At 43.4% G+C, this 22,635-nt stretch overlaps 1 protein-coding gene across 6 annotated transcripts in view; it reads right to left on the bottom strand.

Annotated features, from left to right (window-relative positions):
* pcdh7b (protocadherin 7b) overlaps window positions 1–22,635 on the bottom strand; it is a 127,301-nt gene that overhangs the window by 44,165 nt on the left and 60,501 nt on the right. The gene's annotated exons all lie outside the window — the stretch shown is intronic.

The raw sequence follows: 22,635 nt of genomic DNA, 5'->3' as shown, positions 1-22,635 counted from the left end.
TCAACAACAAGTTGGCAGCTGAAAACAAACAGCAGACGTGGAAAGAGAACTTTTCAAAGACACACACACACACACACAGGCCCTGGGTTTTTAGTTACACACACTACTCTTTGGATGTGCGTGCGCTTCGCATTAACGCTGAATCGGCGGTTTTCAGATGAAGGGTGGTGCAGGTACACTTTGTGCTGCTGGCTGGCGGCTGCACACTGCTTACTCATCCGAACTTGACTCCCTCGTGTACGCCGAGACCCGGAGACACGCAGCAAGACACAAAACCGTATCACTGCTCAGCCCAGCGTTCGAGGTCAAAAGGGCTCTCAGTTTCTCCGGCATCATCTCAAAATGCTCGCTAATTACACCGAGTTGATGGGTATTATTGTACCCCTCTCTAATTGCTGGAATATTCTAGAAGGACAAAAAAATACTTCTGTCACTTGCACATCCTCAAAGGAGGGATTATAGTCCCAAACTAGAGACGGGGAGAAAAAAAAAAGGGGGATCGACTGTCAGCCCGGCTAATTATCCCAGTTGAAAAGCGCCAGCTTCATTTCCCGGACTTACGTCGAGGGGAATCATTTGTGGCGACCTCATCCCCGACTTCATGAAAAGAAAAATTACATTCATAATATTACCAACCCCCCCGCAGACCCTCTCTCTCTCCCCCCATTCTTCCCAACTCTCTTCAGCTCGGCTCTCATTTTGACGGCTAATTCCGGTGTTTTCATTTCAGAGGCATGAGCTTAATTCTAATGCATATTAGCGTATTACAAGGGGGTCTCTCCGAAGCAGCAGCCCACACACATCACACTGACACGTGGGGATAAAACATGTAAGCTCTCGGGTCACAACCGCAGTACACTGCCGCTGAGTGATGGCTCCTGCACGGTTTTCCACATATTAGCGCTTCTTTAATGCACTCACACTGTTAGCCCCTTGTTCCTTTTAACTGCTCCGTGAGAGAGGTGCGGCTCGGCTATACCTCGATCTTAAGTACAGAGCGAATGCAAAAGAAGCGGGGTCAAAGCCGGGGCACTCACATGATCGATGCTAACGTGATTGGCGACACGCTGTAGCGTTCAACCGGAGGCTGTACGCTTGGTGCGAGTATATCGGGCTCTGTTTCCCATCACAGAAGCGCATGTGAACCATGGGAGCAGACATGTGTGCAGGTTAACGTGGAGCTGCCCATGGAACCATAATCCATTTAGTACTGTAAACATGGAGGAGGGGGGAAGGCATTTACTGTCAGACAGCACTTGCCACAGCCAGTATATCATCTCCCTGTCAGCAATGCACACACTGCTGGCCTTCATGAGATCACTGCAGCTACAGTAGTGATATTCGGCTTCTACTTTTTTTTCATCGACCACATTGTTTAAATGGTGCAGATCAGTTTTTTTTAACCTGGATTTTATGTACCAACGCACCAAATGTTATTATTTTCACATAAGTTTAGAGTTAAGGAGATCGCCTCTCAGCTCTGACAGTTAAGAATATGCTTAGAAGTGGTTAAAGGGGCACATAACATTTATAAATTTGTGATTACGAGTTCCTGTACATGTGAAATAATCACATGTGCTTGCAGTTCACATGTTTATTTTTCACGTTAACATGTGAAATAATCACGTTCTTGCAGTTCACATGTTTATTTTTCACGTTAACATGTGAAATAATCACGTTCTTGCAGTTCACATGTTTATTTTTCACATGTTAATATGTGCAATAATCACGTTCTTGCAGTTTGCTTGTCTATTTTTCACGTGTAAAATAATCACATTTGGTAAATTCACTTTTGGGACAACCAACATGAAAAACACATGTCCCAAAACCAACATGTATTTTCAGTTCACATGTGTACTCTTCACATGTTTGTTGTTCACATGTGACTTTTTACTGTAAGGGTAAGACAAGAATAACAAAAAAAGTTGGTTAAATTGGGGAGAAAATCCAGTTTTCTACCCACAATTGTTTCTTTAATCTGCTTTGTTATCCCATTCTTTTAAATAATCAAAAGTAATTTCTACTAAAATGGAAAATAATGACTCTTATACAATACATGTAACTATACAAAGAGGACTGAAGACTGATACCGAGATGTAAAAATAGCCATCGTGATACAGTGGTTTCCTATTTCCCCCTCTAGCTCTGACAGTTCAGTGTTAATCCACTGGCCTTATGCGGGGTGAATAAGGGCTCAGTTTGGCAGCCAAGGTTAGAGGCTGACATTTACACACTGAGGTTCCTAAGCCTTTGGACTCACCGCATTCATTCAGTGGCTTTGTGTCCTGCTGCTCATGTCGTGGCATATGGGTGACGGTTAAACCAATGTGACGTACAGTATGTGACACAGAGAGAGAAATGGAGTGAGGAAAAAGAGTGCGCACACTCTCTTTTTTTTCTCCATTATGCAAACACCTCTTCTCACCACCTTGCTCCCAGACCTTAACTTCTATTATTAGAGAAAGGGCTGTCCGGCTATAGCGGTACTCTTTTTGATTGTCATTTGCAGCGACTTCTTGCGAGCAGGTGCCTTTCCTGCTAGAATCCACCCACCACCCACCACCCTCCCTCACACAGGAGGAACACAATGAGCTCTCACAAGCATTTAAACCAGAAGTGTTTTGCAAGGAGAAAATACATCATTAATGACTTCTTTTTCTGCGCTGGTTTTGTCTATTCAGCCAGACTCAGACAACTTTAGGTCAAGCAACATATAGCGCAAGTGTCTGCCCTTCGACAGCCAAGGTTGTCTGCGACGTTTAGATCGATAATCCTCCTCGTACTGGCTGCAGTGGAACACGGGGTGCATCGGCTGCTCGGCAACACGAGCAAACAAAACACACAAACCCTTCTGCTTTCTACCTATGTTTCCAAAACTGAAAAAAAAAAAAAGTCAAAGATGGGGGAGAGACATGGGGGGTTTTATACACAATGTGAATTTTTTAACTCTGGAAGTGAGAAAAACTATTTGCAGCTTGTTTTTCTGTTCTCTCCTGGAGCAATGCGATGCTGGATGGAATTTCATCACCAAGTGAGAAGCTTGATAAACAGAATCATAATGAGCGCTGGCTCTTCAGTTCGCGATTATAGCAGAGGGAGAGACTCACACATTGTGTTTTTTTGGGGTAAAATGCATATTAGTTTATAATTTATCCTGCTGTTACATCACCCATGTGGCCTTATACATGCACGCACACACTTTTGCAGTAATAACCAGAAACTTCCCCGACACTGCAGAACATCTCACGGCGACATAACACTGTCGCCAGACATCGTCAGAGTTATTAGTCTATTATTAGCTACAGTAGCGGCTGCCTCCTCCCTGCCGACACAGCACTGTCATCATAGATGACTGGCTTCTAATTGGATACAGAGGGGGCCGCATCCATGTTTCACACGCTGCGGACGAGTGGTGAGAATCATATTTTCAATCAAATAAAATGCATTTCTTGGGGAGGTGGTAAGCTGATAAATATGTGAATCGTATTGAGGCTTTTTTTGCATAAACAGATGATTACAACGAGACGTCTGAGGAGAAGCTGGAGGGGGGGAGGCGAGACGATAAAGGGGGGGAAGTTTGTGGAACAAAGAAGGACCCTCTCTTCTCCGTCTCTCTGCGCCTCAAACAGTTGGCACCTACTTTTTTGTTTTTCATTTCCGCTCACGTTGGGTAAAAAGAGGAAAAAATAGTATGCAAACACACACGAATACACACACACACACACAGTGTGAGAAAAGTGAAAGTGAAGCAGCTGTGAAAACATTGCTTCTCAATATCAGAGGAGACTGGAGAGGAAATATGGTGCAATTTTTTACAGCTCTCTGCCTGTCAGGGTGAGTAAAGAGAGCCCTGTCCAGTGGACCTTTACGGTCTCCACACGCATAAACACACACATAAACACACGGCTCCAAAAAATCCAAAACCCTGCTGTCACTGAGTGGGTTGTGAACATTTGCCTTTTTGCCTGATTTGAAGCAACTCATTGTAAATGATTCCTGCCGCCGATTTTTTTTTTCAGCGGAACACACACGCACGTCCGTGGCCTCGTTTACACTGCAACATGAACGAGTGATTTCGGTTGCACTTTTTGGCCTATATTTCGGCACCAGACGTACCACGGTTAAAGCTGCTATTGGTGACATTCAGCCACTAAATGTCACATTCTCCCTTCCCCCGTTACATTGCATTCACTTCACATCAAGTCGTTGCCACCAGGGTCTTATACCGTCAGCCATTAATCCTTTTTTTCCACGCTAACTGATGACCGCAGAGATACCACATGATACCAACGTAATTTTACTATTGGCTCACAAGCCTTGTTAGAAGTTGGAACCAAACGTTGGTTATCTTCCACAAAGATAAACATGGCAGGTCATTTTGGACACGCAATAATTAAAACAAATATTAATTCACAATCTTAATAATATTTTTCAGGAAAAGCCATTGGTACCTTTCTAAACGCTCTGTGGATGTATTGTTTTAAAAATAATATTCGTCCACATAAAAATGTTATCGATAGCACCTTTAACTATAACCGTTTTTTCAACTACCGGCACAAAACAGATTGGTCCGTTGAATCTAATGTTATTATTAGTAGGTTCTGGTCCTGCTCTCTGAATCAGTTTCACAAACACGATATATATAAGGAACACATTTTAGCAACTGATTTTTTTTACTATTTCATCTCTAACAGCTCAAGAGAATAAGGCTTTGTTTAGTGTGTGTGTGCGTGTGCGTGTGTGTGAGAGAAAGAAAATGTGTCAGACGGTGCATTTCATTAGGCGAAGTGCTCTCTGGATCTTAACTGTGCATTCTTTGTTTCTCATTATTTTTTAGCCGTATTCACATCATCAGCACTTCAGATTAAACTGAATCAATCTCCTGCCTGAGTGTGAGGTCACACACACACACACACATACTCGCACATACACAATTAATCACAAGAAAAAGGGAAGAGTCTGCTAGGGTTGCATAACACCTTGAACAGAACACAATCGCGTCTACGCACTCCCACATTCGCGCTCTCTCTCTCTCTCCGTCTCTCGCTCCCGTCATCACCTTTGCCAGAGGATAAACTCTTTGGCTTGCAGGCTTTCTATCAAAGCCCCCGAACCACAAAAAGGAGCTCACTGTCTTTCTTCTTTGCAGTCTCTGCAAAAAAAAAAATCTGTTTATACACTGTATACACTCTCACCCCTCTGCAGCCGCGCTCTTACATTCGCCTTCTCAAAAAAGCCCCCCCTCTGCTCCTCCTCTGACGCTTTGGAAACAAATTGCTTTTGTCCTCGCGCAGAGTTCAGCCAAAGAACATGAGTGTTGACAGCTATGGTCTTTTTAAGAGGAGAGGGGGGGGGATTACCGCATGTATGTATTGAGGTGGATTAAGACTTTGGCGCTAATGAAAGGTCCTGACAGAAGCATTTTTGGAATTGGTCAGCGGGTCCCTAAGCCCAGATAATGCCTTTAAGACCAAAATGAAATCACCAAAAGCTGGGGTAGTAATAATCATAATAACACCAAGGAGGGAGGGAGAAAAGAGCAAACAATCAAAAAATGTCTGGTAAAATGCAATTTTCACTCCCGAAAGCATCTGTTCTTGCTGCTTCTAATCTGCGGTCGCTTTTGATTAAGATTAAACATCGCTCAAGCCGCTTGAGCTGTTAAAGAAGTACGGCCTCTTTTTTTTTTTTTTTTTTTTTAATAAAGATGAGTGATTTGAATGGTGATTTGGGGAGTTGTGGAACAAGGTGAGGAGTGTGTGTGTGTGTGTGTGTGTGTGTGTGTGTGTGTTTGTATGCGTGTATATATGCATATACGTGTGTGTGTGGATGTGTGTGTCCTTGCTCTGTCTGCAATCGCTCAGGGATTAAGATGATTTATGCTGCCCTGGCGTGACTTCAGAATCACAACGTGTGGGGTGATGGAACCATCATTCATCTCTCTCTCTCTCTCTCTCTCTCTCTCTCTTTCACTCTCAGTAAAAATCTGACTCATGGACTCGATTGCCCTAAGTTTAAATTCTTATTAAAATTCTTACCATGTCTGATATTTAGCTAACTGTAGGTTTTTTAGTGTTTTTAAAAAGAGTACCCCGACGATTTAGCATTGCACTCCTAAAACACTCAAGGACTCGCAATGGATGGTTTAAAAAACACTAATCAAAATTGAATCATTTGAATCGTTGCAGCAGAACTAGAGATTTCATCTTTTTTTCATTCCACACCTTCCTTTTTCCTTGTCAAAACCTGGCACCTGCATTACCCACAATGCAACTCCACGACTGACAGTTCAGTTGTGTTATGTCAACCGCTTTGGATGTTATCAGCCAATTGAATGGGCACTATCAGCCTCATAGATATGAATTAGAAGGGGCCTGCTACACCTACTAGTAGGTTCAGAAGGCCGTTATCATGTATTCACATGGTTGATCACCGATACGAATACAAGAGGACGACACCAATTTCTAGTGGTCGTAGTAATAATAACAGGATCAAAGGAAGAAGTCAGGTGACGTAGTATAAAGAACGCCTGGGATTGAGGTCAAACAAACACAGGAGTTTCAACCGCTGTTGGTGTCCCGTGTGAAACCAAAAGTCAACGTTGACTTACGTTACCGTTCTTTTGTTACATAACTGACGTAGTACTTATTTTAACCCCCAAACCATGATCAGTTCGGCCTTTCCGAAGCATTAGGGGCCGTACACATGCCTCATCTAAAAATGCATGGGAAACGCCAGCTGTGCCGTTTTTTTGTCTTTTTTTTTTTTTTTTTCTCAATGTGCTTGTGAGGTTGCACTCCTGTCGCGCCTGTCGTCGCTAAGCAACCAAAACCTGCATGCAACCTGCAATGACGATGATAATGAAGTTGCGGTAATTTAGACTAAACTAAACACAATCAAATCAAAGATAAATTGCATTTACAGCACCGTAAATCCCTCACAATAGCTGTACACTCGATTTCTCTTTGTGTCAATTTGGCCGACCTTTCAACTGGATGTTGTGACGTCCTCGGTCTGAGAGGGTTAAGGCAGTAAAATAGTTTTATGGGACAGATGGTACAGCTCTGGGTAGTCCTGCACTAAAAACAATGAATTTCTCCATATATTTACCGTATACTGATATTTACAGAAGAAAGAAAAGATATCTGCTGGCTGTTTGGTTATTCCTCATCACATGAGTGCGGCACGCACTGCAGCATTCCAAAAGTTGAAATATTTTTATCTTGGGGCCCAAAAAATAGGCGCTTGGGAACGCTTGCACACCGTGACGGCAATGCTCCCGCATTTACATTGACAACAATGGATTTGAGCGTGCAAAAGACATGGCATGTGTACTGCTCCTTAGTGATAAGCCCGGATAATGCCCATTCAATTGGCTAATAACATTGGAAAATGGGTGGTTATGCTAGTAGTGAGTAATGCCGCCACAAGCTGCTATAGCCTCAAGCAGAGACGAGAAGCGGGCAAGATTATTTTCATGTATAAACTGAAAAAAAGGTGTAATTCTCCTTTAATTGGTTAAAGGCAATTCTGTATTAGGGTAGAGAATGCCACGAAATGGCAAACGCCACGAAAGGGCAAACACTTGTGAGAGTGTGTGTGTGTGTGTGGCAGTCCTGATATGAGACAACTACCCAAAGAGTAGTTTGAGAACGAGTTCATCATAACCGCTCTAACTGGATAATGACTGTAACTTGTTTCCCAGCGCCAGTGTGTGAACCCAATCTGTCACTTCCAGAAGATTTTCAAATCCAAGCCGTACATTGTGTGTGGGAGGCAGGCTAAACAGCAGCGCTCCTCTGCATCCCACCGCCCTCTGTGTATACACGCAGTGAAAGAATACAGTAGCCTGGTGCAAACACTCAAACAAAAAAAGACATGGCCCTTTTTTTTTTCTCCCTGTATTTTTCACATGCGGCTTTCACTTACACCTACAGCACAAAAGATCCCCGTCTTGTCCATGTATACAAGCTCTTGATTCTCTTCCCAGTAGCATCCCTCCAACAATTACACAAATCCATTCACTCGCGGTGAGTTGCGGGCGTTACAATGTTTGCCGAGGCTGCCAAAAAGCTGATTTCAGGGGCATTCGCTTACAGAGATGGAGAGTGATTTTTGTTTAAATCTGGTCCCTCGTATATGTGTGCACTCGTGAAATGTGGGCATTGTGAGCGGACTTGCAGGCACATCATCTGGATTAGGATGCTCTGTTTTGTCAGGCCATCGGTGGGGGTGGCGCATGCTGGGGCGTCTTTTGTCATCACGTCAGTCTCTTCCTCTTCTCTCTTTCTCTCTCCTCACGCCTGATAAAAGTTGAAGGGTTTTACTTGAGACAATGTGTAAAACAAAAAGTCACAAAATAGGAATAACACAAGGAAGTTTCCTTTTAACTTCCATTTAAACAACGCTTCGATTCTCTGCTGACCGTCGTTCATTAGTTAGTTTTTCCCTCCACTTAAATCTAATCGCGTGTGCCCTGCGGAGACACTCCCGTGACTAGTCACACAACCTCTGCTAAAGTGGTTGCCCGAGGGTTACTTTGAGCCGCAGACAAGATAAATGCTATTGTTTTGGCCTTCAAGGTAGCCATTAGTCTGCAGGGCGGGATTGCAAACAAAAGGGCAGGCAGGAAGCAGACAAAAGAGTCACACGCTTTGCCACAATTGCACAGAAACAGGTGTGCCCCTATTGCGTTTGTTCAAAGGGTTAATCCTTTTTGTGGAAAAAACGCCCCCAGGGAAAGAAAAACAACTCACCTGGCATTCCCTCATCAAATCCCCCTCTGCATTTACCTCCATTGTTTGGCGTCGGTGTCGCGTTACTTCGCTCTGATTGTGTCCGCTGATATGTGTTTGGTTCTTTTTCTATTGTGGTTTAAATGGAGGCTTTTGACTGCCACTTTGGCGTTTCCTCATCCCTCACAGGAAGTCGTGCATTAAGGGGGCCTGCAGTCGCCGGAGACGTTGCATAGCTGAGCGGCGAGCTTTTGTGAGGTGATTGCGTGCCGTTTCATTGGCATGAAAAGGCAGCTGCCACGGTGAATGGCGCACAAAAGGGAGACTTTCCTGCTCCTTGTTTTGTGACCTTGAGGTGGAAAAAAAAAACACACACCTGGGAGGAAGGGTGGGATCCGTATGTTTGGATGCTTCACGACCAGGTGCACCAAAACACAGATGATGGAAAGAGAGAGAAATTTGACAAGTCACGGGCTCAAGTTTGACGCGGCACTTCAATTACCGGGTGCCAATGCATATTCATCGCAGCGTGAGAGAGAGGGGGGGGGAAATGGCGCGTGGTGGCGCCCAAAAATAATTCCCGAGCTGTCAGCGGGTTTGTTTTACTCCGCGACGCAGGCCCCGGCGATGCAATCCCCCTCGCTCAGACGTGCCCGCTGACGACAACTTGAAATCCATCGCATTCCGAGATACAAGAAAGAGGCGAGAGTGAAGAAAGAAAAGAGAATGACGGAGAGATATGATGCATTTATGAATAAGGAATAGAGAGGAAACAGACAAAAGAGTATTTTCTTTGCATTGATAGTTTTTTTTTTTTCCCTTTGTGTGGCTTTGATGCAGATGCGGTATGTATAGGCATAAATGTCACATCTTGAGCTATATGAGCCGCGGCACAATAGCGGAAAAAAGTCCTTGAAAGGTTCAACAATGCATTAGAAAGCAGCTCACAAGAAAGAGAAGCAGGGGAGAGCAGCAAATATTAGCAGCAGACACACACATACACATTTCACGGATGTGCGAATGGTTCAGGGAATGTTCGTCTTAAGTAGGGTCAGCTCTCGGCCTTCATGAAACATGTATGATGCTAATGCTGACCATTATGTGCGTTTTCTTACCTCGCAGTTTCCAGGGAAACCGGTTCGATGGACTAAATCAACAAGCCCTTTTGTGAAAAGTCTCTAGAGTCACTCACAACGCTCCGCGGAGGCTCGGACAAAGCCATGTTCTCTTTAGACTTCTGAGAGAACAACACAATAATTGTCCAGGGTGAGAAAAATAATGAGTATCCTTTTCTTTCTTTTGTCCCCACACTGAAATATAAAAATATATATATATACACACATCTACTTTGGGAAGAGGGATTTTTTTTTCACTAATGCCTATATGACCCTGAGTAATTGTGTCCATGAGCGGCGGCACCTTGAAAAACCTACCAAAAGGAAATAAGAAGAGATGAAATAATGAAATTCCTCAGCTAGAGGAACTCAGGAGGATATTGTCCCTCCAGGTGGATTGTGTGCAAGCATGCGTACAGCGGTATAAGGAGCTTTTTTTTGTGTGTGTGTCGAAGCCTTCTGTTTGGAGAGGTATGTGCGTGGGTGGGAGGGGGATGTTATGAAACCCATCGCCGGTGTCAAAGGTCGCGGTGTTTGCCACTCGGAGACCTCTAACACGGCTCTGCCACGCGGAGGCCAGAGAGAGCCACCTTCTTTAGGTCCGTGTTAGCTTTTCATTTCATCTCCTCTCTTGGAGACGCATTAGTCCTCAAAGAGAGAAAAAAGGCGAGAGACAGAGAGAGAGCGGGAGGATAACCCCCTTCTACCATTGTTACACGCTTTCATCTATTTTTAAAAAGGCGGAGGGGCGAGAGGATGGAGGGGAGTAAAAATAAGTTCTGGTGGGCCGCGGAACCGGTAGTCTTGTTGCACCGCTGAGAGGATGATGCATCCGTACACATGTGAAAGGCTTGTGCACACACACACAGCTATACTGTACATGCATGCTTGAATACACACACACACACACACACACACACACACATTCTCTTCAGCACTCTGTATTGATCCACACCACTTTCTGTAAAGCACTATAGCATTTATAAGCTAGTTTATGAACACTTGATTTGTAACAAAAGACCTTTGTAAGTGTTGATTAATGCACTCGTCAACAACTGCAGTATATCTCCTACATGAAACGTCTGTAACTGATGTATTAACAGTTAATAAATGACAACGCAGTAGCTGTAATTATATGGAATGATAACGATATATAATTAAACACGTGCAAATAATGTACAGGTGGGTTTAAAACACAGACTTTTTACTCATGAAGACGTGTGAAGCTTCACCTCGCAAATGACCGCAGAATTTTTTGTTGGGCTCTAGAAAATTATTATTTATTATTTATCTTCTATATTACAGTTTTTCGATGTTTTGCAGACTAAGCGGCTAACTGATTATCAATTAATATAATTGGCCGATTGATTAACGATGAAAATAATCGGTAGTTGCAACTCTATATTAATTTATAAATGAATAAATATAATATGTAAATGTGAATAATTTGATAATATAATGATTAAATATAAAACCTCAATATTTCATATTTATATAAAATACGACAACTGCATTATATTACATTGTTAATTATTCATTACAGGTGGTTCACACACATCTGTCAACACAACAACATTACTAGGAGTGTAAGAGAATATCGATACATTTGAGTATTGCGATTATATGTTTTTCGATACTGTACTGACCATCAAAAGCAGTCAATTTGCAATTAATAGTTTACGTGCAAATATTCGTAGCAGACAGTGGCTCGGATTGCACAAAAAGTATGATGTTGGATGTTGCAATGACTGATAAATGCAAATGCAGATATAGCAATATATCATCTTGCTTACAGTATCGCAATATATCAAAATATATCGCAGGATATTGCAAAATACTGCCTTCCTTATAGTATTGCAATATATTGAATTGTAACTATTGATATAGCAATTAATTATTGATATTGATATAAAAGCCAATAGAGTGCTATGAGGACAGTGACTTTGACCCTGTTTCGTTACCCAGCTGTAGTGCAGGATGTCTCACAGTGGGATCTTAAGCTACTGTAACCTCCACAAAGACCATCTCCTCACACTCAAACACTGATTATCATTAGCCTTCCACATAATGCCTGCAGCAAGCAAGCATTTGTTTGCCTGTTTTGACAGTTTTACAGCATTTAGCCGTGTTTCTGAGTCATCAAACCACCCCGATTAAAGACGAACACGATGTCAAATTCCTAAATAATACGACCTAATTGGTATCAATTAGTGGTAGCAGCCGACGCTGCTGGCAGAGTGAGGAGCTCCCCGACAAAATCCCCTTCCCAGAAGGAATGCCAGTTCACAGCCATGCCTGCTGGAGATGTGGCACAGCAAGCTGTTCTGTAAATAGACACACGTGGGTGAACCCAGATGGGGTGGCAAAAGAAAGCTACGAAAATGAAAAGTTTTGTAGATGTTTCCTATTGTTTTTCGCTAGTTTAAAACGTGTTGGGGACAAAGTTGTGGGCGGTTGAAAAAAAAAAAAGCACAATGTAAAGTATCGATACTGTCAAAGGTTAAGCTGCTGGCGGGCCCGATGCACGGCACACATACATAATGTGTGAGATAAACAGAGAAAAAGGCCTAGGACATGCATGCGTCAGCTCATGCACAAACACAGCCAGGAAGAAAATGTACACAATTTGCAATTCCTACCTTTAAAAGGTCAAAAACGAGTGTCACTGCTTCTATTTAAACTCAGAAAACACAAGCATATCTCTCACTAATGTTGGCAAAACCTTCACTAAGATGAAGTTATGCATATTGGCTGTAAGCAGGTTACATCTGGTTCCAGTTTTGGCAAAAAACACGTTCACCTTTTTAGCGTTTTCTCGGAAGGTTCCGTAATCATATAAATGCGCCGCGTCTCGTAACGAGCGCCGCATTCCTTGTGTGCGAAATTAAATTGCCGTTAAGTTTTTTTTAAGGCGAGTGGAAAGAATGTGCTGAAAGAAAGAGTTCCAGCAGAGTTATTATGCATGGATTTGTGTATGCCGCCTTAACTGTGAGATATGATGAAGAGGGGGATGGGGGGGAATGTGGTGAGAGACGGCGTTTGCACATAAAGTATAGTACGTTTGGCAAACGCATGAATGAATGCATGAGCGGCCGCCGGCTTGGCATCGGCCTTACAGAATGTGCGAACACCTGAATGTGTTTTTCTCAATTCTGTTTGTTTGTGCTTTTTTGTTTTCTACAAATTCCCCGAAGTGAGAAAAAAAACAAAAAAAAAACAGAATGCCTTCATTCTTTCTCTCAGTGTTTCCTCTCAGACACGCTCCTGGTGTGAAGTTGGCGTTGCCGCAACATATGCGCATACATATGTATGGTTGTGTCCCTCGCATCCTCGGTCTTTCTTTGGATGCACAGCCCACGTGCAAGGATCAGAAAAATACACAAATAAATAAATAAGCAGGCGGCGAGTGAGATTATTGGCATCCTTTCTCAGCTAGCCCCCCTCCGCTCCCATGCTGTAGACCTCACACTGGGAAGGACACGGCGCCCACTGCGTCCCCGGCGCTGCACACCTGATGTTCCTTCTGCACAACCTGTTCACCTCCCCTCTGAACAAGCATGCTTGGAATCCTAACCGGTTATTTTGACAAAAGGGAGGAAAGTTAGGAATAGAAGGAGGATGAGGAGGAGGGAAAACAAGCAGAAGACAGAGTGCCTGGGAGGAAAAGGGGGGGACGGAGGGACGGAGGGAAAAGGAAGGCGGGAGGCTTTGGCTGAGTGCCTTGGAGGTGTTTAATTGTCTTCATCGGAGACCGCCCCACCAAACGCTACACACCTGACACACATACCCTCCTCGCCAAGGAGTGATGATATCGTGAGAGAGGTGTGGAGGAAAGGTAAAGGGGGAGAAAAAAAAAAAAGGTGTGTTCCAAATTAACAGCTGTCGGGAGAAAGTGATTTTACTTCCGAACATAACAAATGCCCGTGCCATTTGGAGACGAGCCAAATTGCGAGTCGCCGCTCCGTTGCACCTAAAAAAGGCACAAAATGCACACGGCGGCGCGTATGACTGTAGGCCCTCATTGAAAATACAGTCGTGTCTCCGCGGCAAACCCATTCTGCTCTCCTTCTCTTTCTCCTATAAGTGCTGGCTTCATCAACTGTGCAGAAGACAAACCATTTTTTGAAAGTGAAAATAACGCACGCACGTATTCCCCTCCGAAACAACATGGCCACCTCACTCGAGCAGGTTTTTTATTGCACATACCTGACACCTTTAAAACACACTTTCAGCCTTTTAATGTGTCAGAATGGCTCACATACTGTACATACACAGTCGATATAAAGTGTCTTTCTCTTTCTCAAAACCAAATGTTCATGTGGTGCTTCTCTTCTGTATCGTTATTTGTAAGCCCGGCTGAATGGCTTTTTTAATCTCTGTCAGGAGTGGGTGTCAGGCCGCCTCTAGCTACACAAAACACCGCAGCAACAATTCCATTATCCACACTCGGACCTCCACAATACGTGTGTGTGTGTGTCTGCGCACCACATGCATACATACATCAGTTCCTTGTTTATTTTTGGCAGCCTCCTCTGTATCTTACATTGCAGAGAGTGTAGTATTAGAAGCACAACATCCGTTTTGAACATGTCATTTGAACCACAGTTGATTCAAGTTTTAACAAAATTCCTCTTTAACGTGTCCCCTGCCCTGTAATATTATGTGAGTTGATTTAAAGGGTCAGTCCACCTAAATACAGGTGAGTAAAATTTGAAAAATGACACCTAGTTGAGTGGTTCTAACCCCCTTTTGGCTTGTTTTTAGAGGTCTAAAGAGCTCAAATTAGCAATTCACAAGAAAGAAATTCAAAAAGAATCCTGCGACCCCTCAGATGTATCTTGTGATCACCTGGGAGGCTTCTGAGCCCCAGGTTGGGGGGTCTTTTTACAGTACAAACAGTTTTCTTAAGCCCCTTTCCCACTGGACAAAAAAAACATACCCACTAATATCTGGCTTTTGTCTTTAGTACAAATGAGTAGTCACAGGTATTTATCGTCTTCAGCTCCGATTGGCAGGGATAACACTAATTTTTGCCCCTTCTCCGGCGTGATGCCATGTGATTTGCGTTGAGACGGACAACCATTCACACTCATATTCACACCTACGGGCAATTTAGAGTAAAAAATTAACCCAACTTGCATGTCTTTGGACAGTGGGAGGAAACCTGAGCACCCGGAGTAAACCCACACTAACACGGGGAGAACATGCACACAAGCCGGGTTTGTGACAGTGCTAACCACTGAAGTGAATATATATAATACATAAAATCAACATGGATTTGGACAATTATTAGAATTTATAAACGTGCAAAACATACAATTAATATGCTCTCCCAAAAACCACCAGAATCCAGTCACACAACAGTCATTTTACTGATCGCTGATCGTCGTAAAACACACTTCATTCAAACTCGACCGAAGCAAAATAAAACTCCAAACACCAAAACCGTCTTTGGTTAGTCTATCCACTGTTCCAACAATCACCTACTCTGGTTTGAGAGTTTGAAAGAGAGACAGAATCAGTAACGGATGTAACCACGGAAACCTTTTCACTGTTTTCTTAACCCTGCTTCCGATGCCAGTTGGCACGTCCGAACATCGAACGCGACACAGCAGGAAAAAAACAACAGAAAGGCCAGAGCAATGGCATGGTATATTTGCAATGGAACAGAGGTGTATGGATTATCCCGATTCACCTGGACTTTGTTTCTGAAAAGCGGAATTTTTATTTTTCATTACTGTGGTGGCAAATTAAACTCTGCATGGCTAGATGCCAATAGAGGTAAATGAGAAAATGTCTCTTTGGGTGAACTGATCCTTTAAATAAACCAATTTCTCTGGTCTCTCTGCTTCATATTAAGAGCAGGTATTTCTTCAAGCTAGTCGCGGCGGTGTGTTGCAGGAGTTAATGCTGCACTGGGTGGGCTTCACAGTCCATATGTGCCCATGTGGAGAGACAGAGAGGAAGACAGGACTGTGTGGATGTGACACTGGGGTGTGATTTGAATACCTGCCTGCTCCGGCTGAGCAGTGATCAATCATCTCTCTGTCAGGCGCCACTCCCTGCTGGCAACTTCTCCACGCATGTAACCCCCGTCCCTCACTTTCTGTTTCTCATTCTCTATTTTTTTTTTTTAGTATTATTAATTTTCTCTCTATCTCCTGGTCTCATTCCAACGTCCCATCCTTTCGATCCATTTCTGGGCTCAATGTGCAATGTGTTACTCATTTACTCCTCGTTTGCCATGCTTTCCCCTCAGCGCATTCTCTCACAGCATCTCCTCTTGTTCTTTCTATCTCCCTCGCTGTCGGCTTGCCCGAGGATATCGTGAAAAGAAATAAGGGGCGTGGGGGGTAAGGGACAGATGGAAATGAATGAGAGGACTGCAGGCGCAAAACACTCTTTACTTGTAATTTGGGTTTCTACTAGAACTATATTTACATGTTTTAATGTTAAATAAAATGTTTTATTTTTTCTCATCTTGGTTGTGCTGCGGCACCTACAGTATGTCTGAAACGCTCTGTTTGAGCCGTTGGCCCCGCCCTCCCAAAGAGCCCAGTCTGCTCTGATTGGTCAGCTGGCCCACTCTGTTGCGATAGGTCAACCGAACCAAACTCCTCGGACTCCGCTCTAACTAACTTTGTTTGAGGGCGTGCCAAACTAGCCGCTAGGAAGGTATTATGCAAATGTGTGACTTGGTGACATCACCACGTTACGGAAGAAAAAGCGGGACTTCGAGCAAGGCAATTTCATGCAGTCCGGGAGCAGTGTTTCTGTGGGGGAGAGTAACTCTCGTTGGACTTTGTAACTTTGCAGAACTTTTACATTCAGAAAAAACTATATAACACACTAAAGGAAAGGGAAAAAGCGCAAAAGCATAATAGGTCCTCTTTAAAGTGGACATATCCTGCTCATTTTCAGGTTCAGTAAGTCGTATTCTGGGGTTTCTACTAGAACATGTTTACATGCTTTAATCTTAAAAAAAAACATATTTATCATAGTATCTGTCTGAATATACCTGTATTCACCCTCTGTCTGAAATATTCCATTTGAGCACCTGTCTCTTTAAGAAAATGTGCGTTTTTCATAATTTCCCCTTTAAAACTCTTCTAATACATTAGCTTTCTTTACATTTGTATAGCTGCTGGCAGCACACAGTGTTGTATTAAATCACGGTTGAATGCAAGAGGTGAAAAGGTTAAAATTATACATATGCATTTTTGTGTACCTGACTGTAACTGTAACTCATCATTATTTCTTTCATTTCCGTCCCGATTTTTAATTTCCTAATTAATGTTGTAGTGTTTTTAACTCGTGTGCACACATGGATGCGACCTTGGGGAGGGCGCGTGTAACGTGCTGATTGATTGAGCGCGAGAGAGCCTTCCGCTGGGTGATTTTTCACTACGCTGCTTTAACACAAACACACTACCCATCCCTCCACCCAAGTTGGGGGAAATCAGACCTAAGACCAGTGCCGCTGCCGCTTCGCTCTTGAAATATGAATGGTTTTAATTAAACAAACTCGCTTTGCCATCTGGCCCTACAATTGGGCTTGCCTAATGAACAGAGTTACACACACAAGCACACACACACACACACACACACATGCACATTATTAACCAAGCTAAGCAGCATTCCAGCAGGCAAAGCTTTAGAAATGGAGAGAAAACAACAACAATGAAGTGATCTAGTGAGGTGCTTCACAGAGCTGGAAAATGATGCAGTGCCTCATTGTGCTGGATGAGGAGGAATGTGTGTGTGGCTGAAGCTTATTTGTTTTTATGTGACTGAGCATGTGTGTTCACTTCAATGTGTAAAAAGTGGGCATTTCGGTCTGTTTCGTGCATGTTAGTGGGCTCCGACGGTGTCTGTCTGTACTCGCCGACTATACCTCACTGCTGTGATGTGCCACTTGTCTGTCCTACTCTATCGGGCCAACACTAAATGATGATGTTTGTAATCCAACGGTGGTACCCCAAGATTTCTCAGCGGGAGAGACAGGAGAGAGATAGAACCTGGTGTGTGTGTGTGTGTGTGTGTGTGTGCGTGCGTGCGTGCGTGCGTGCGTGCGTGCGTGCGTGCGTGCGTGCGTGCGTGCGTGCGTGTGCTGGGGGGGGTAGTGGTTGTCTGGCAGCCAAAGCACAGAGACGTGGGAGGCATGCTAACGTTAGCAGCCAGTAGGACGTGCTATTACTCTCTCAGAGGCTACAATAAATTTGCACTATTCATCTGTCTTTGCAGCCAGCGTAAATGAAATCAGGCACCATCCTCTGTTGGGATGCACTCAGTGATGTAGTGGTTAAGTAAAAAAGTTGAGTAAACTAATATATATATATATCCTCTCGTCTGTTGGCGAATAACCCCTTGCGATATGATAAAAAGTAGTTCTTATAAGTAACTCTCGTTGGGCTTTGTAACTTTGCAGAACTTTTGCATGCACAAAAAACTATATAACACTTTAAAGGAAAGGGAAGAAGCACAAAAGCATAACAGGTCCTCTTTAAAGGGGACATATGCTCATTTTCAGGTTCAGTAAGTCATATTCTGGGTTTCTACTAGAACATGTTTACATGCTTTAATCTTAAAAAAAAACATAATATTTATCATACTATCTGTCTGAATATACCTGTATTCACCCTCTGTCTGAAATGTTCAATTTTAGCACCTGTCTCTTTAAGAAAATGTGAGTTTTTTCATAATTTCCCTTTTAAAACTCTTCTAATACATTAGCTTTCTTTACATTTGTATAGCTGCTGGCGGCCCATAGTGTTGTATTAACTCACGGTTGAATGCAAGAGGGGAAAAGGTTTAAATTATACATATGCATTTTTTGCTTTTAAAAAATTATATATGGATGGAATACTATATAATGGATGGAATGGGATAAATCCTCGGCAGCGTGACCTACCCGCAACAAGCACAGCACACCGCATAGCTGCACTGATGTACCGAACAATGATATTACATCTTCATTGCCCGGAGCTGTTCACATCCGCGCGGAGGTTGGAGGTTTCATATGAAAACACTTTGCACACCTCAGACACCTGACTCATGATGAAAGGGCAATGTAGAAGCGTGTTATTTTGAGGTGTACTTGAACTAACACGGTAAAAATTTGAAAAATCCACTACTGCCCCCCCTTGGCGATGTGGAGCTCAATAATAGAGCACGAGTCTTTGACCCGCCGATAACGGCGTGCATCTGGAAGGGCTCTTTGACATCCATAACGGCCTAATCGGGTGTTTGACTCCAAACACTCGGCGTTTATGAATATCTGATGAGCACCGGGGTAAGCTTATGAATAAGTGAGGGGCCCAGCTGTGCATCAAAAAAGATCAAGACTCCATGAAACGCCGTAGCTGAGTTGTAGCTATATGTGCTGCTCATGATTTCCGCCGAACAAATTCAGAAACATCTGTAAAGATGCAGCAGAATCCTCCTGACATAGAGCTTTTTCGACTGCCTCTCACTCACGTCTATGAGGAAGAAACTACAGAGGAGTCTTGAGTAATAGTTCGTGCAGTGCGGATTGGGTCAAGAATGTCTTCATATTCCCGTGATGACCCCCAGCACTCCCTGTTTTGAGACGGTTCTGGAAGAATCTGTCTTGGATGGAGAGGTTGTTTTTTTTATTCTTATTTGACGCTCCCCATGGAAAGAAGTCAACCAATAGCAAATAATAAAGTTCGAAACCTGACCTTGATGAAGGAGATGAGGAAAAGAAAAACACGGTCCCTCGGCACATCTGTGCACGGTGGAAAGAAAGAAAGAGGGATGAAGAGGCAGAGAGTGAAAAACAGACTCTGTGTGTGTGTGTGTTGTCTTCATGTCTTGGTCTTAGTGCGGATGCCTGCTTATGTGTGTTGGTGCGTGTGCATTCATGTGTGTGAGACAGACGAGCAGCTGCAGTGGATTGTTCCTTCACATTGTGCGAAACATCGATCGACAACAAGCAAGTTGGAGCCGAATAAGGCACGGAATCAAAAAAAGGGATTCTTTGTATGTATAGAAATGACAATCAAACATGATGAATTGGCGAACGGAAAATCGAAATCAACATTTTCGGTTCGCGAGGTCAAGGTTTTCATAGTCTCTTTCGTCTGACATTCTCTTCCCCGCTTCCAAAACACACCACGAAATCGCCATCGCATTACGCACATAAACGCCCGCAATTACCTGTCGCTAATGATGCCCGCGCCAACACTGAGCGCCGCGGCGAGCCATCTGCCAACTTTTGTCCTCCCTCTTTCCTCGTAACTCCCTCATTTCCTAATATAAAGCATGCCGCCGACGGTGTCTGTGTGTGCTCTGGCTACAACACGAGGGGGAGCGCTAATGACTGTAGTTAGCATCCCTCAAGAGGGGTGAAGCACTTTGCCAATATTTGCCCTAACCTTAGATGATTGCATTTACTTTACACTTAGGTATTTAGCTGATGCCCTTATCCACGGTGACCCAGCATAAGTGAGCAAGCAAGGGGCCTCGGCGGTCTTCCTCAAGGACGCTTTAACAGGAAGCTGCTGCTTTTTTTTTCTAGGATTGAATGACGGGACCAAGACCAATTAGAGTCGCTCAGACCGCAAGGCCACCCCTGCTGCCTATACATAACTCCACATTATTAGTACAAACGGTAAGAGCTCAGAATGTTATGAATGTGCTGCAAGAGATTCAGGGGTTGCTTTGAGATTTAAAAAACAATATGTTGAACAAAACAGTCCGACACTCTCAGTTGTACAGCTGCCTTTCCATTTTCCACGCACACACACACACACCAGTTCGGCTGATCCCACTAAAGATAGCGAGCAGCAGCAGCAGAGCATGTTGTTTCTCTTGGATGGGAGACCGATTCATGAATTGACCTTGACTCTTGTTCCTCCAACTAAATCTCCCCTAAAGCTCCAGTGTTCTTTGTAATAGTTCCCTTTGAAACCGTGGAAAAAAGGAGAATTAACAACATATGTGCACTGAGCTGAAACCCCAAAAATTGACGGGTATAAATTACCACATATTTTTGGATCAATGTGCTAAATTATTTCACAATATCGTATGATACATGGGCTTTTTTTTTGGTATTCAACATTCAATTTAGTTTCACTATTTATGCTGTTTTTTTAGTTGTCAAGGTGGATTTGATTGCAGGTCTGATCACACTTTTCATCTAACTGGGCTCCTCTGCGATGCTGTCCCTGTCCTATTACTTTAAACGGACACCAAATTGAGTCTTTTAATTGGGTCTAATTCGTCCGGCAAATGGGTGCCTATTGTCTGGAGAAAAAAAGGAGATTTTAGGGCTACCTTGTGGATACTTATCAGCTCACATTAAAGTGCTTCAAATCCCTTTTAATCTGCATTAAGGAGAAAATTTGAGAGAGCTCACTGTTGGGCACCTTTGTAACTGCCTGGTTTGATGTGCACATCTGTCTGCTTCGCTTGACTTTCTATCAAAACCCATAACAAGACATTTAAAGAGGACCTATTATGCTTATTTTCAGGTACATACTTGTATTTTGGGTTTCTACTAGAACATGTTTACATGCTTTAATGTTAAAAAAACACATTGTTTTTCTTATACGGTCCGTCTGAATATACCTGTATTCACCCTCTGTCTGAAACGCTCCATTTTAGTGCCTGTCTCTTTCGGAAAAAGTGAGTTTTTATCATCCCCTCCCCAAAAAGCCCAGTCTGCTCTGAGTGGTCAGCTGGCCCACTCTGTTGTGATTGGTCAAAAGAAACAAACTCTTCGAACTCCGCTCCAGCTCCGCTCTAACTGACTTTGTTTGAAGGCATACCAAACTAGCTAACTAAGCTGTCATTATGCAAATGTATTACTTGGTGACATCACCACGTTACAGGAGAAAAGGCGGGACTTAAAGCAAAGGCGTTTCAGGGCAGTTCAGGAGCAGTGTTTCTGTGTTTCCCTTTGGCGAGGGCTTTGTAACTTTGCAGACCTTTTTACTTGCACAAAATAACACAGTAAAAGGAAAGGGAACAACATAATAGGTCCTCTTTAACCTCTCAGATGTTCCCTAAAGGATTCACCTTGTGGATACGGCGGAACATTATATTGACTCCACTGATCTGAGATAAGTGAAGACATCATCTCCAACGCAACCCCATCTTAAAAAAAAAAGAAAAAGAGAGGATGTGGCTCTTTAAGCCATTTGAATATCCTTATCCTAAGCTGCAGTGGGGAAGCCTCTGCACTTAGGCTTAGCACTCTCAAGACAGCTCCTCCTTGTTAAGCATCGCCTCAGACTCCTAGACTATGAACGGGACCATTACCCCCATCTCTCACTGCACACCCCGATACACACACTCACACATATTTTGGTCGCGGTAGGAAAGTGGCTCAGGCTAGCTGTGAGAAGGTTATGCAGTACTGTGCCCAGGGACTGCCTTCACAATAGGCTTCTTTTTTTTTGCTCCACGGCTCCCACTCACTCTCTCTAGACTATTACAACCTCCAGAACATCAGCTCTATCTCCCAATTGTAGAACTCCTTCGTAAGGGCCTCAAGCCAGCGCACTATCTGTATAGCTTCTTAACAATTCAAGTTGGGTATTAACCCCCCATTGTTACTCCTCCTTTTTACTCCATCTCAAAGGATACATAAGAGATATTGTACAAAATCTATCATCAGTCAAGTCGAAGCCCAAGATGACGAATGGAATTGTAAAGAAACGAGCTGCAAACTAAAAGGGAGAGACGGCCTGAAAGGTGTTGATCTTAAAGAATATGTCTGGTACATATATTCCCTCGTGTAGTGCCTTTGATCAAATAAA

Source organism: Sebastes umbrosus, chromosome 22 (assembly GCF_015220745.1).
Source record: "Sebastes umbrosus isolate fSebUmb1 chromosome 22, fSebUmb1.pri, whole genome shotgun sequence".
NCBI lineage: Eukaryota > Metazoa > Chordata > Actinopteri > Perciformes > Sebastidae > Sebastes > Sebastes umbrosus.
The sequence above is the reverse complement of the archived record's forward strand: the minus strand, read 5'-3'. Positions and strand labels throughout refer to the sequence as shown.